We start from the raw sequence: 14,278 nt of genomic DNA on the forward strand, positions 1-14,278 counted from the left end.
CAATCCCACGAGCTTATCATGAGCCCAGGCGAGATTCTACGGTAAATATACTGTCACCAGCAACTAATGACCACACACCACGGGGTCCAAGTTCGGTGGCGGCCTGCAGCCGACTGTACATCAGAGAAAACCCGAAATATGGGAAAGAACAGAGATGATGGTGAAAGAGGGGAAGTGTAATAATGATGGCGAAATGAGTCCGAGGTCCAACGCCGAAAGTTACCCAGCAATTCTGCTTCAGTTATCGATAGTTTAACGAAACAACCTCAAACAGAAAACTTATTCCAACCAGGATTTGAACCCGGATCCACTCGTTTCACGTTCAGGCATGCTAACCGTTATTCTTTAGCGGTGGACATTGGTCCCGTATCACAGACTCCTAGCGTACGTCGGGCTAGTGGTAGATTAATAAAAAAGTCTAGTCTAGTCCAGGCTATATAGAGAGGAAAAAATATGTAAAGAAGGTTTCAGATATTTTGCGTCAGAAGACAAAAGGAAGTAAGCGCCCGGGTTCGATCCCCGGTCGGGACGAGTTGCCTGGGTGAGGTTTTTTTCGGGGTTTTTCCCTCACTTCTATGGATGAATATCGTGTAACTTTATCAGGCGATTGGAACCCCACTCATCTTCGCCACTTCCTTTCCTCCCCTATCATCCTTTCATTCATCATCCCGTTACTTCTTCTGGTTTTCAGATCGTTCTACAGACAGCCCTCCTTAGCTGCTGGCTCTCTCGACCGACCTCCGTGGATTGTATTCATGCGATGATGGATAGCTTCTACAACGGAACCCGGAGCAGACCTTCTCGGGGGAGGACTTCCGCCTCGGACCGTTAAGGGAACCTTGGTGGGGGGATTGTCGAAGCAGGAGTGGTACATGGACTCTGTTGGCTGTAAGGGGATCAAGTGGTTAGGTCGGTGCGTGTACAGGATCGGTGGACACGCAACTCATCCCATATCAGGGGGTGTACAATAGACCTCAGGTCGTAGTGCGTGGGATGTTCCCTCCCTCCTCCTAAGAAGAAAAAAAAGCGCCAAAACACGTATTTTCAGGTTATGGTTGATTTATTTATGCTTATTTTGATAGTGGTAATCCCGAATTCCAGGGATGAGTAGTTGCGTATATATTTTGATATTGAAAGAAAGTACCTACTGTAAGTCATAAAGCTGTATGCGAAGTGGAACATTCATCTCCCTATATCATAAAATGGAGATTTTGAACTTAATTCTTTCTGGCTTTTGAGTAAGATGTGTTGTAAGAACAACGCCCACCTTGGACTGTAGTATATAAAAAATATAATAGGGCAGAAAAACTCCGGATATTTTCAGACCAACGCTCATATCTGATTATATGAGCGTAGAGAATAGTTGTAGAAAAAAATTAGATTATTTTCATATTGTTAGACCAAGGCTTACCTCGGGTTTCAATGACGGCTTCCTGGCCGAAGGTTTTGCGAAGCGCGGGTGTCAAATCTTCTGCATTTTATGGTACTCTAGTTAATTATTTTTGTTGGTTAAATTATAGTTACGGCACATTTGAATCTCATGAAAAAAATGGTGCTCAAGCTCACGATTAACATAAAAGTAATTAGTACAGTAAGCCTAACTCTTTATTTCCGCAATATGCTGCACTAACGCATGTGACGTATAAAAATATTTACTGAAATGTAATGTTGCATCAAATCAGCTGCCTCCTCATCAATACCATGTTTTCAACCTGAACAAAAACACACACAAATCACAAATAATAACTAGGGACTGGATTTTTATGTACTATCAAGGTGTGAAATATGTACATATTTATGTAAGAAAAATAAGCTGAATATGTACCAAAATATGTAAAATCATGAAAAAAATTTAATATCAATATCTGGCAGGTATAGAATAGATAAGACTGTCCAGTTGTGGTTTCGTAGAGTACCCGGATTTTTTACCGCACACATTACTATTTTTCTATCTGTAGTGAAAGATTCGTCCATCGCAATCCATGATTTTATTTTTGTCGTTAGAGTTGAAGAGACAGGGGCCATTTTAGTTAGTTAACAGCAGTAGATAAACTCACTTGCACTTTATACTGTAAGTACTAAAACTAGAGAACTGAGTGAAATGAATGACACAACAGTACTGCAAGCATTGTTTCGCTTTACTGGATTAGGAGAAAATAAGAAAAGATGTGGAACACATGCATTTTAGCTGCTCTCTGTAAGAAACAAGTACCTACTAAAACCCCAGACTCTAGGTATTTACAAACCGTTGTTTGAAAAGTGACATTTCTGTCTCATTCAGAAGGGTAGGATTATTCCAACCGAGAACCATATTTTCTAATTGCTCTGAAAATCCCATTTCCGTATAGGTCTACTAAATTTAAAGTAAAGAGATCAAGCAATAATCTGAAAAGCCATTTATTTTAATCTTTCAACATCTTTCCAATTTGTTCCTTTACTCCAGCTTCTTTTCAAAAGTTGGCTACTTTATTGCGGCTCATGTCAGACTTGACACGGGTTTTCCGAGTGTGGGTAAGGTTGCAAATTGCATGGGAATGGATTGTTAAGACGTGTGCAGAACAATTATAGTTCGAGACAAATAATGTCTCCTCGTCCCACTCCACCGCATGAAGGCAACGCTACTTTCTGAGTGATTTTTACAATACAAAGTAGTTGTATGAGAAAGGTTACCTTTTGTTCACTCATGTTTACAGTGGGCGGTATGGGGTGAGTGCCTCTATTACTTCCTGGAATTAAGGACGTTATGTTTCGTCCCGAAATATATCCTTTCTTGGGTAGGTAAAAATACTTCTTAAATCTGTGTATTTTAAATTGTAGACTTCCCCAGCAGAATTTTTTTCCCCTTTTAGAAATGTAAAAATGAATAAAACCTCTAAATATGTAGATTTATGTAATACCAAGCCATCAAATGTAATGTGGGGTAAATATGTAAAAATATGTAGTATCAAATTTTAATATATTAATGGTAATTACAAGATTCGCAAAGATTTGTTATTTATATACGGTTAGGTTGAAAGGAATATAATGTGTAATTACATTAAAATCCGGTCCCTAGTAATAACGTATGAGATTCAGATTCCAATTCTGACCCCATATACGGGGTTTGCCAATTAACACAAAATAGTCCACAATGAATTTTGCAATTAACAATGAAGACAAATTACAATATGTTTATGATATAAACGGAAAATAACTCGTTCTGTATACTTTTGTTACCATATAAGTGATTTCGAAATATCATTACTGAGTATTTAATTATAGTTACAATTATGATATATTAAAGCTTTTTATGAAGTTCATACTTTTTCCTTCATTGCTAAACGAATTCACGCTCTAAAAAGGAGGCTTATCACTTCAATATTATGAATTTTGTAAGAATTTAAAAAATATGGGATGGTGGATTCATAAATTTTCTTCTTTTCGAAGTACACCTCATCTGGCTGATGTGTTGAAATCTCGAACCTCACAGTAAGATCTATAATTTTCTCTGTGTTTCTCTTCATCTTGATCGCAATAATATCTATTCTGCGGTTACTGCCATTCTCGACCACGCAGTGGACCTCCTCATGGGTCTCTAGGCCTGTGGTTCGAAAGGCTTGGCAATCATGGTTCTTGCAACATTGTGGCGTTTGATCCTCAGTGACTCCTCCTGGGTGCAACTCACAAGCACATGTTAATTGTTATACCAAATAAAGATTAGGCCTAGTCCACGTATAATACATACATAACTTACAAAGTCCACTCGACTACTCTCATCTCTGCTGACATTCCTCTCTGCAAACTGATTCAAGACGGCTGATCCCACACCTGTGGAGTAACTGTTAGAGCGTCTGGCCGCGAAACCAGGTTGCCCGGGTTCGATTCCCGGTCGGGACAAGTTACCTGGTTGAAGTTTTTCCGGGTTTTTTCCTCAACCCAATATGAGCAAATGCTGGGTAACTTTCGGTGCTGGACCCCAGACTCATTTCACCGGCATTATCACCTTCATCTCATTCAGACGCTAAATAACCTAAGCTGTTGATAAAACGTCGTAAAACAACCTACTAAAATAATAAAAAAAGACAGCTGAGCCCGCACCTGTGGAGTAACGGTTAGCGCGTCTGGCCGCGAAACCAGGTGGCCCGGGTTCGATACCCGGTCGGGACAAGTTACCTGGTTGAGATTTTTTTCCGAGGTTTTTCCTCAACCCAATATGAGCAAATGCTGGATAATTTTCGGTGCTGGACCTCGGACTCATTTCACCGGCATTATCACCTTCACCTCATTCAGACGCTAAATAACCTAAGATGTTGATAAAGCGTCGTAAAATAACCCACTAAAAAAAAAGACGACTGAAAAATCTAGAAAATTTGTAAAGTTCAAGCTTAGAACGTGAGTGTAGGAAAACTTCAGTTACGTTCTGAAATGTTTCATTTAATGTCCATAGTGACACTTGTGGCAGACAAGATAGCAGTTGGGATTTTTCTCGGGGTTCTCGCGTTTTTTTCCATATTAGGCATCTACATCACTCCGCCACCATTTCTCCATTTCGTCATCATTCCATAGCATTCCCCGAGAGCCGGCTGACGATGCACGGTGAGATCTGGCCTAGGCACGAGGAGGGTTGCCTGCTCGAAACTTCGGTACGCAGTGAACCTTAGTGTAATCAGCCGGTGTGGGTTTGGGAATGCACCTAGCTTGAGAGTTAGCGCAATAGATCGTAACAGGTCGTAGTGCTGAGCCATAGTGCCCCCTTCCCTAAATTCTAATCTATTCCATTTCATTTCTACGTTCACCTGACGTCTAGAATCTAGAAAATAGATTGTAAACATTCAAAATGTTTTTCTAGGTTAATACTTTGGACTGTAGAGCCTGGAATACAGGCGTAGAAATATTTGAGATTTGTTCTTAAATTACTGCTCTTCATGTCTTTTTGGAAGGTAGAAAATAGGTTTTAAAAATCTCAGATAATTTTTTAACTCGCCTCGGGATTTAGAGCCTAGAAAATGCCCACATTTGACTCTAGAACTGGGTGTAGAGAAACTCTATAAGTGTTCTTAAACTAAAGCCTACGATACATCGGACTTTAGACAGATGTAAACAAGTTTCTTAGACTAATGCATGAAACGTAAAAAGTTTGTGTAAGAAAATTGGAAAGAGGCTACATTTTCAGAACTGAGAAAGTAATATGTAACATATTATTACATAATTTGAGGCGTGCAAGCGATAGATACATTCCCTCATCGCGCTACAGATGCTATGCAGGATAGACTATTGATGGAGCTGCCGCCTTAAAACTTTAAATCTGGACTTTATGTATTAATCCCGTCAAGAGGGTTGCCACCACCTCCAACATGCTTGAAACTTGTTGCCGTTGTGGATTAGTCTTCTAACAAACACGCCGTATCAAAGTCTTCCGCCGGTTTCTTTTTTATGAAGCCAACCATTTTGAGTTCCACCTCTGTTATTGTAGGTTACTAAGAAACACAATCCAGTTTTATAAAACCACAGCAGTACCCACAATAAATTACGTTACTGAAGCTTGAGTTATTATCACCAAAGACAAATATTAAAGATACGAGCCAGTGAAATGAAATATTTAAGATCCATTAAAGGATGTACTAGTCTGACCCAAATGAGGAATCATGATATAACAGATGATTTAGAATAAAATTTAGCCTCTTGCACAGGCGGAGTTATGGGGGGCATGGAGGGGCACTGCCCCCTCAAACTTGTCTCAATTGTTTTTTTACTTTTAACGTTAGGAAATATTGAATTCAAAAGATCTTTTTTGTTCATTTTGAATCTTGCGTACACTACTTTTAACACTTGAATATAGTTAAGTAATTGATTAACTAGCGGACTTACTCGTGTTAATTATGCAAGTCTGTGCGGCTTACAGCTGTTTCGGTGCTTCATCACACCATCCCCAGAGTAGGCTCCGCTAGTTAATCAATTACTGATCTTTTTGCTTTTGTTTCTGTTCTTAAATTGAAGAACTGATGTCTTCAGATCATATGTCTGGATTATAACATTTATTTTGAATTTCTGAATGTATAAGAATTGCTATGCTTCATTTGAGGAATGGAAGAACTGTAATGTTTCTTTTGTAACAGCCTGTACTCATGTGTTAGGAGTCTGCAGATGTTGGAGAAATACGAATAACATACTGCACAATAATGCAGAAAAAAGAAAAGTGATCCCGGTATAATGTGTAAACTTAAAGACGAGATTAAATGAGATAATTAGATTTTACATTTTATATATCTTCAGGAAGGTAAACTTCATATAGGTATATACGTTTCTGTTAGCACTGTTACGTAATTTTATTGATGTATGCATGTGTTTCTCTACGAGAGAGAAAAAGAGGGAAATTGTTTTAAGTTATACCCTATCATAATTTATTTGCAGTAGACCTACAGTTCAAGCCCTGTACAACTCGGTCCGAAACATAGCGGATATGGATGTAACACTGTAAGAAACACGCTCCTGAAAATACCTTTATCAAATGATCATATTCTATATACTGTACCACGATCAAGCTATAATGAGGGGAGGAGGAAAATGACCCATAATCCCGTTATATTGGGGTTCTATGGTCTTGATTTGCCCCTCCAAGAAAACGGTTCTCTCTCCGCCTATGGCTTCTTGCTAAAAAAATATATGATAATAAGACAAAAATACAAGAACATACATTCATACATTGACTGAACAAATCTTACATTACAAACCTAAAGGAAGATGATATGAGGTCTGATCTTGGAAAAGTTTAAACGAATGAAACTGAAACAGGCTTCTTATAGCCTAATCCAGTAAGTGAAAAAGAAAAAGAAGAACATTATGTAATTCATTATTTCATTTTGAAAATAGAGCCTATATCTTTACAGCAATGAAGATTATATTCTTTTAATAAAGTACATACACAAATTTTTTTGTAACACACTGTCTTTCACCTTTTCGTGTCACAGTTATAAGATTTCAATAAATTGTAACTTAACATGTATATATGATATGCACATGGAACCATTTTGTAAACATAGATCTGTGTCATTTATCATTTTTATGCCTATAATGGTCCTAATATTGACTCCTCAACCTTTTCATTTACAGCAAGAACGTAGTTTCTAGATTGCCATGCCCCCTATTAGCGGGTATAACGCAGTCGATTGATCTTTTGTTACTGGAATAACCACGATAGTGATCAGAACGCTTGTGGAGGATGACAGAAAGGCACGCGAGCGCACATTGCTACCAACCTAATTACGAAGTGTGCAGTGCAAGGAAGAACTGAATTGCTAAATATAATTTATGCTCGATCATGCCGAAATGTAGTAATTATACACCTGGTAGCAGTACTTTAATGCATGTCATTAAAGTACACCTATTCATTAAAGTTCAGGTTTTCGATTATTCTCGGATATGCAATCGAAAGATAACGAGGGAAACGTCACGGAGGCTGGAATTCCAATATGTCGCAGAAGGTTATGTTCTGTTACTATAATAATTAGCGTTAATTGTAAATAATATTCAAATAAATTCAATTTGTCATCTCGTTTTTCAATTCTAAATCAATTTCCAGGTTATACCAAAATTAGTTCATGTTATTCTCTACATCAAGGTCAATGACATTATTGTTCCTCGGAAAAAATCAATACTTTCGCGTCTGCGCACATCTCACACGAGCTATACACAAGGTCACTTCCGATCTTGAGTCAGATACAAATAAAATGATACTTATGAATAATTTCAAGTTAGAAATACGGTCGAGCATAAAAAGTCGTATGACGTGGTAATTAAGACGCTCGTATGAAAATTATGAAACTCGCTTGCGCTCGTTTCATAAACAAACATACTTGCGTCTTAATTACTATCATTATAGGCTCGTATTTTTAGACCAACTATTGGAAAAGAGAGCCTACACGCAATTAGTAGTGACAATGGAGTTAGATTAGTCAACTTTGCCACATCGAAAAATTTAATTGTCAAAAGTACAACATTCCCCCATAAGGATATACATAAATATACTTGGACTTCTCCAGATGGATTGACACACAACCAAATAGATCACATCTTGATAGATAAACGGAGACATACTAGTATAGTAGATATTCGAACTTTCAGGGGTGCAGACTGTAATTCTGACCATTATTTGGTGATTGGAGAATTAAGAGAAAGATTATCAGTAGCCAAGCGAGTAGAGCAACAAGTTAATATTACTAAATTCAATATTTTGAAATTAAAGGACGAGGAAGCTAAGCAAAATTATCAGGTCGAAATTTCGAATAGGTTTGCCACTTTAGAAAGTTCCGACGAAGTTGAGAAAGAATTAGATGTTAATAGCGTGTGGGAAAATATCAGAGATAGTATCAAAATTGCAGCTGAGCAGAGCATAGGTTATTATGAAACTAAGAAAAAGAAACCGTGGTTTGATGAAGATTGTTGCATGGTAGTAGAAAGAAGGAAACAGGCAAAATTGAAATTCTTACAGGATCCAGTTGAGGAGAAGAGAGATAATTATTTCAATGAAAGACGGGAAGCAAGTCGTACACTTAGGAATAAAAAGAGAGGTTACTTGAAGGAAAAACTGAATGAGGTAGAAACAAATAGTAAGAATAAAAACATTCGAGATTTATATAAGGGTATAAAGGAATTTAAGAACGGATATCAGCCAAGGGTAAACGTGATCAAGGATGAGAATGGTGAGTTGCTTGCAGACTCTCCATCAATCCTAAACAGATGGAAAAACTATTTTGCGCAACTACTAAATGTACATAGGCCAAATAGAAATGATCGGGACGAAATTGAAATACAAACTGCTGAGCCATTTATACCCGAACCCACGCTTTCAGAAGTCGAAATTGCGATAGAAAATCTGAAAAAGTACAAGTCTCCAGGTATCGATCAAATTCCAGCAGAATTAATACAAGAGGGTGGGAGTGCATTATATAGCGAAATTTATAAACTTGTACTTGCTATTTGGGAAAAGGAAATTGTACCAGAACAATGGAAGGAGTCCATAATTGTACCTATTTTTAAAAAGGGGGACAAAACCAACTGTGGTAACTTTCGAGGAATATCACTTTTGTTGACGTCGTACAAAATTTTGTCCAATATTCTTTTGAGAAGATTAACTCCGTACGTAGATGAAATTATTGGGGATCGTCAGTGCGGTTTTCGGCGTAATAGATCGACTATTGATCAGATTTTTTGTATTCGACAGATAATGGAGAAAAAATGGGAGTATAAGGGTACAGTACATCAGTTATTCATAGATTTCAAAAAGGCTTATGACTCGGTTAAGAGGGAAGTATTATATGATATTCTTATTGAATTTGGTATTCCCAAGAAACTAGTTCGATTAATTAAAATGTGTCTCAGTGAAACATACAGCAGAGTCCGTATAGGTCAGTTTCTATCTGATGCTTTTCCAATTCACTGCGGGCTAAAGCAGGGAGATGCACTATCACCTTTACTTTTTAACTTTGCTCTAGAATATGCCATTAGGAAAGTTCAGGATAACAGGCAGGGTTTGGAATTGAACGGGTTACATCAGGTTCTTGTCTATGCGGATGACGTGAATATGTTAGGAGAAAATACACAAACGATTAGGGAAAACACGGAAATTTTACTTGAAGCAAGTAGAGCGATCGGTTTGGAAGTAAATCCCGAAAAGACAAAGTATATGATTATGTCTCGTGACCAGAATATTGTACGAAATGGAAATATAAAAATTGGAGATTTATCCTTCGAAGAGGTGGAAAAATTAAAATATCTTGGAGCAACAGTAACAAATATAAATGACACTCGGGAGGAAATTAAACGCAGAATAAATATGGGAAATGCGTGTTATTATTCGGTTGAGAAGCTCTTATCATCCAGTCTGCTGTCCAAAAATCTGAAAGTTAGAATTTATAAAACAGTTATATTACCGGTTCTTCTGTATGGTTGTGAAACTTGGACTCTCACTCTGAGAGAGGAACATAGGTTCAGGGTGTTTGAGAATAAGGTGCTAAGGAAAATATTTGGGGCTAAGCGGGATGAAGTTACAGGAGAATGGAGAAAGTTACACAACACAGAACTGCACGCATTGTATTCTTCATCTGACATAATTAGGAACATTAAATCCAGACGTTTGAGATGGGCAGGGCATGTAGCACGTATGGGCGAATCCAGAAATGCATATAGAGTGTTAGTTGGGAGACCGGAGGGAAAAAGACCTTTAGGGAGGCCGAGACGTAGATGGGAGGATAATATTAAAATGGATTTGAGGGAGGTGGGGTATGATGATAGAGACTGGATTAATCTTGCACAGGATAGGGACCGCTGGCGGGCTTATGTGAGGGCGGCAATGAACCTTCGGGTTCCTTAAAAGCCATTTGTAAGTAAGTAAGTATAGGCTCGTTGCATAATGTACTATTATCATACATTTCAGTTGTCCTCAATGGCATAATGGTTATCATTTTTGCCATCGTAGCTGTTGTTCGCCGGTTCAAACCTAACAGAGAAATTTAATTAAAAAAAAAAAAGTAAAATTCTTGTCATTGCTTTCTTGGAAAGCGAAGTGAAATCAGAGATTTCCAACCATGAACATATATTTTAAGGCCCGTTACACTCTTGAAGAGAGCTCGCTAGCGATAAATGTGTTGCAAGAAAATTGAAAGACTGATAACATGGATTCAAATGGATGTCCACACACTGGAAGAGTTTCTCGTTCGAGGGAAATCCCCGAGCGAGTTTCTCACTGAAATCGGTAGCTCAGCGAAGTTTCTTGAAACATTTATCAAAGATGTTTGACATTTATACTCTTTATGAAGACTGAATGTAGAAAAAGGTGAAGAAGAAATATCACAGGTGGCGATGAATTGTATTGTTTTTATTGACAATGATGAAAGATTGCTGATAAATTGCAGTAAGAAACTTATCGAACTTGTACGATGTCACCAATAGGTCTATTTAATCGGTCGGAGCTAAAAGGAACAAAGTCAAAATATGCAATTTTGGGTTATGCAACAATTTGAACAACAGATGTCATGTGCATCGAACAGTGGAAGAAGGAACTAAGACTTTTAAATATTATTTTGTCTTCTATAATATAAAAATATAATATTTGTGTTCTTAGTGGTATGTTTTTTGCTTCTGAAAAGTTCTGAAAAGTGACTTAGTTCCTTTTAACTCCGACTGATTCTTATATGATACACGGGATGAAAACTATAAAAACACGAACCTTAAAGAAGAAATCTGGAGACAAATATCATATGATCTGAAAATAAGTAGGGCTATATTTTATTTTTGAGATTTAATAGTAGGCCTATTAATTATAACATTTGAAATAATGTATCTATATGTATTATCAGTTTACATAATTTTAATCAGAACATAGCAAAGAATCCTCTATCATATCATGAATGGCAGAAACCTGAGGTCTATTCAATCTGAAATAACGCCTAAACGTACCATCATTCAAATCGAAATCAGTGACCGAAACTCCCCCTTAACTTCGTGAGATACAATGTGATTTCCAGATATTTCTGGCTTTAATTTTAGGCCTACTTTTTCTTTTCATTAACAAAATATGTCCATATAACTCAATTTACTCATCTTCTGAAGATTCAGATTCAACATAGTAGCGTTCGTACATAATTTGTGGAGTGCAACAATATACCTACAGGTTAGTCTCTATATTTAAGTACATAACCTGTAATATTTTCCGCAACGAGTGATTACTATAATAATCAGAAAAATGCTCTCTGCATGAAGGCAGTAAATAGATGATCATAGCGAGGTGTGGTCTGTGATAGTGAGGACTCGCCATGTGTGTGGAGGAGGGCTCTTCGCCTCTTTCTCGCAACACATTTCTCGCTAGCGAGATCTCTTCAAGTGTGTAACGGGCCTAAGGCGCGAAAAGAACTCCGGACGAGGCATAATTATGAACATATTATCGATTATCAATCTTGCGACTACAGTACTCTGCCTTGCGGACAGAGCTGACCGAAATCTGGATTGAAACGGCAGATGAGTGTGCAGCACAACTCTTAGTTAATTTAATGTAACAGGATTAAGACCATAGGACCTTCTCTTCCATCCTACCAGATAGCACATACAAATAGGCTACAACGAATACAATCAGTGACAAAAAATAATACAAATTAAAGTCCAATAGAGGATCAACAGGACCAAAGAACATTAGGTCTGTAAAGCACTTATTAAGCTAATACAAAAAAGAGGTAGTTGAAATAACAGTGATAGCAATGATAACAGAGTTAATAATAATAATAATAATAATAATAATAATAATAATAATAATAATAATAATACTAATAATAATAATAATAATGATAATAACATTAATAATAAATACATGACATATTAACGGTAAAACTGACAATATGACTCATTGCCATAGTTATAATATTATGTGTTATGGATTAAGCCGAAGTTGTGCAACCTGACAGGTGTTTAACGAGCAATTCCATGAACTAGAATGTGATTCCTTAATTTAGATTTTAATTTTGTTATTGCCGATAGTCTCCGACATAGAGTAGACTTATAAGAATTTTTTTTTTGTATTTCATCCAAGGAATAATCTGTTAAAATCTGCATAGATATATTACTTTCACGTTGTATAAGGACATTGAGGCCTGCAAACGAAATATTATAAGAACAACACTCGTCGAAATTTTAGAATTAAGCTTATCAAAATATGTTCTACATACCGTAAATATTCTGTCACAGCAGTGGAATATTCTCAAGACAAAAACATATTAATTTTATTCTAAGATAACACTAATGTAACTATTATAATTACAACACTCATCAAAATATTTACAAGAAGATTTTGGTCAAAATATTTTTAGGACACCAGACATTAAAATTTTATAGCTCGAAACTTCTTAAAATACATAGTTTCAGGTCAATACTAATGAAAATGATGCTTGGTCAACTTTCAACATAATGTTCTTAGATCACTCTCGACAGAATTGTTAATAAAATTGTCACTTATAAAAATGTCATAGGGTCGGAACAATGGGATTAGAAGCATATCATGTAGCTGGTTATATAGTACGCGTTGTTTAAGGAAGAGTTCGCGTCTGCGTTACGTGTTTCATATCATTTCTGACATTGCCCACACAGACTCGTTGACAGTTTCATAGATTCCTCGGTAGATGGAGCATGTCTACAGTGCACGATTTCTCTCTGTTTCGTCATATTTCAATGCTTTCGATATGATTGACGATGAAAATTCTGTATATCTTTCACCTCGGAACCCTGCTTTAACTTCAAATATTACTAATTAAATGCTAATAAAATGGTTGTTTGCTCATGATTAACAAAAAAATAATAATATTTGAAACAACAACGGGGATGAACATGTCATTGCGTTTGGTATAAAAACGATAGAATTGCAAACTCACTGCACGGGATCCAAAAAGCTTTAAGAGGACTGTGAGAAGACGGGCTAACGAGTTGAGAAAATGAAAATACTTCAGCAGCGAATGATCGGGAATAGAGAAAGTACGTCAATAATGAAGGTATAAGTTTACTGTAGAGGAACTTGCCTGAATTTTACTGTCACGCTTAGGCCGCTGAAATGTTGTGTGATTACATACTATGACAAAACAGGTTTTAAATATCTTCCTTTACGATCAAAGTTTAGGCCACATTCCCTTGCTGGAAATGTTTTTTTATCTACTAGATTATTAATATTCTTCCGGCATAATTTAACAAAGCTGCAGAATAGGGTTTACAACCGGTTTTCGTTCGACCGGTCACAGAGCATCCGTCAAGGTAGCGCATCCGACCGAATGTTCAGGCGGGATTCGAGCCACGAAGGTCTTAGTTAACAGTCTATCGTGCTTTGGAGAGAACAAGGCTCTGAAATCAGCTACAAGGGTCGGTCCGGTTTTTTTGCCACTACTGTACACTAATTTGAGGAGGCTTTGGATTAAACAATTGCAGACAAAAGCTAATAGAAACAAGTGAATAAAGCTAATAAATACAATTGAATAACAATATTAATATTATTTAAATTTATAATTTGAAAGAGACACATTGTAGGATATTCACCATTGAAATTTAACTGCAACAGTAATGCAATACATGAGTTTTAAAGCAAGAAAATCCATTAAAACCAAAATTGTCTCATATGTTGATTTTAGTTTAAAAAAGGTGCTCAAAATGGCCCTCTTCTATTACCAAACAATGCATAAATCTGTCTTTGAAATTTTTTAATGTTTAACCTTTGTTATTCAGTTTTTATTAGCTTTATTCACTTGTTTCTATTAGCATTTGTCTGCAATTG

Source organism: Periplaneta americana, chromosome 12, assembly GCF_040183065.1.
Source record: "Periplaneta americana isolate PAMFEO1 chromosome 12, P.americana_PAMFEO1_priV1, whole genome shotgun sequence".
Lineage (NCBI taxonomy): Eukaryota > Metazoa > Arthropoda > Insecta > Blattodea > Blattidae > Periplaneta > Periplaneta americana.